A 2026-nucleotide genomic window follows, 5' to 3' on the forward strand; every position below is an offset into this window, starting at 1 on the left:
ATCATTCACTATGGTAAGATTTTTTGTTCTGATGATGCCTTATACCTGATCCCTTCGACACCTCATGATTGCATAGGCTGGTGTGCTTTGTTGCTTCTGAGCTTGATGGCCGCTTGATTACCTTCAAGCCTTTAAGACCCCAGATGCTATACTTTTTGATAGCTGGGCACCACAGGATGGCAATCTTTTACATCCTTTTTCTCTTTCCTTCCTGTTTATATTGTCAAATCCTCTGTGTGTGTTAACACACATAGTGCAAGAACTACACCCATTGGTCAGACTCTTGGCAACCCATCTTGGAAGGGCCTTTTTAGTTTTTTTCACATCTAACGCTGTCCCTCCGTGGCAGGTATGGGCAGGTTTTCTGATGGAAAGAAATGGCAGACGGGCTAATGAAGTCATTACATTTTGGCCTGCTAACAAGGTCAGCGGTTTGAAACCACTAAACACACAGGCTGTCTGCTCCTGCGGAGAGTTACAGTCTGGGAACCGCTCGGGGGAATTCTACCCTGCCCTACAGGGTCGGATTGGACTCAATGGCAGGGAGTTTGGTTCCGGTTCCCCCCATCAGGGCAGCCTTCGCGGTACTGGAGCGTTTGCGTCCATCTGTGCCTCTCTCCAGGCCTTACGCTGTGGGGACAGGCATGATGGTGGCTATTCTAGGAGGACGAGGGCCTCCTCTGGAGCCCTGACAAAGTCCTTTCCGGTGTCTGGTGCCCGCGGGGACCGAGTGGCCGCCGCTGACAGCAGCACCCCCGGGGGACTTGGCGGGGCTCAGATTTCCTGGACCGGATGGCGCGCGCTCCCGGAGCTCCGGGCTCTGCGCAGGATGCCCGGCCCGGCGGGCACATCCCCGCATCCGTCCAGCTGGGCCGCCGCGCAGCTGCAGCAGATCCGCTGGGGCCGCCGCCTCCACCCGGGCCGGGCAGCTGCGGGCATCTCCGGGCCGTCGGCGCTGGGCCTACTCTGCAGGGGCCGCGGGGCGGAGTCGCCCATCTGTCATCAGAGACAACCCACGTGGGCCGGCCGCGGGGAGGGGACAGGAGCCAGGGAGGGAGAAAAGGCGGAGGCGTCGCGGGTGGCCGGAGGGAGAGCGAGCGAAGCCACGAGAGCCGGCCGAGAGGGAGAGAGGAGCAGAAGACAGGTTAAAGGGGACCTGAGCCGCCCCAAAGCGGGACAGGTAAGGGACAGGTCAGCTGGGCAGGCAGGAGGAAAGAGTGGGCCCTAGAGCATGGGGACAGGAGGTGGCAGCGACGAAAGGGCAGAAGAGCGGGGACGCGGGAGTACGGAACATTAGGGGATGAATTTACGAGGAGCAGGGAGGAGGGAGGATCCCGGTGGCGCCGCGGTTAATGCGCTGGCCTGCGAACTCCAAAGTGCGTGCTTGCAACCCATCAGACACCAGCTGCACAGCGGGAGAAAGATGTGGCAGTTTATTCCGAAGAGATCACAGTGCTGAACACCCTATGAGACAGTTCTACTCTGTTCTACCGGGTCCATCCGAGTCGGCATCGACGACACGGGCAATGCGTTTGGTTTTGAAGGGCCAAGGCTCCGCGAGGAGGGGAGGGGGCGAGCCGGGCTGCTGCGCCTTTAAGGTTGCCAAAGCGACGGCTCTGGCCAGAGCGAGGCGCATTGACGTCAGCAGCCGAGCGCTGATTGGCTGCGGCCGGGTCGTTTCCGGTGGAACCGCCGCCGAGCCGCTATCGCTGAGTGGCGCTAGGCTGGGAGGGAAGCGCTGAGGGAGCTCGCCACGCCGCAGCCCCGTACCTGCAAACCCGTGCTCGCCGCCGCCCGAACCCCAGGTGAGTGCGGTCGGCCGGGGACCCCGGGGCGACGAGTGTCGCAGCTCCGTCGCCCCATTTGGAGCGCTGGACCGATCCAAGATGGCGTCTCGGGGAGCGACCTGCAGGGGACGGCCGCACCCCCTGCCCCTCCTCGGCCTCCTCTGGCGCCTCCTTGCAGGCCCCGCGTCCCGACCCGCGCCCCCAGTCGGGGGCCTGCAGACCCCAAGGCCTCCACCCCG

General features: G+C 62.4%; 1 protein-coding gene across 2 annotated transcripts in view; it reads left to right on the plus strand.

Annotated features, from left to right (window-relative positions):
- The first annotated feature begins 1076 nt into the window (after window positions 1-1076).
- PRKAR1A (protein kinase cAMP-dependent type I regulatory subunit alpha) overlaps window positions 1077-2026 on the plus strand; it is an 18881-nt gene continuing 17931 nt past the window's right edge. Inside the window, exon 1 of one of the 2 annotated variants that reach the window (XM_045299547.1) lies at window positions 1077-1180. The gene's annotated coding sequence lies outside the window, so the exon portion shown is untranslated. Of the gene's footprint in view, window positions 1181-1696; window positions 1806-2026 lie in introns of those variants that run through there. The other variant, XM_004709177.3, reaches the window with a different exon arrangement.

This window comes from Echinops telfairi, unplaced genomic scaffold (genome assembly GCF_000313985.2).
Source record: "Echinops telfairi isolate 266 unplaced genomic scaffold, ASM31398v2 ScPeMD7_7458;HRSCAF=8496, whole genome shotgun sequence".
Lineage (NCBI taxonomy): Eukaryota > Metazoa > Chordata > Mammalia > Afrosoricida > Tenrecidae > Echinops > Echinops telfairi.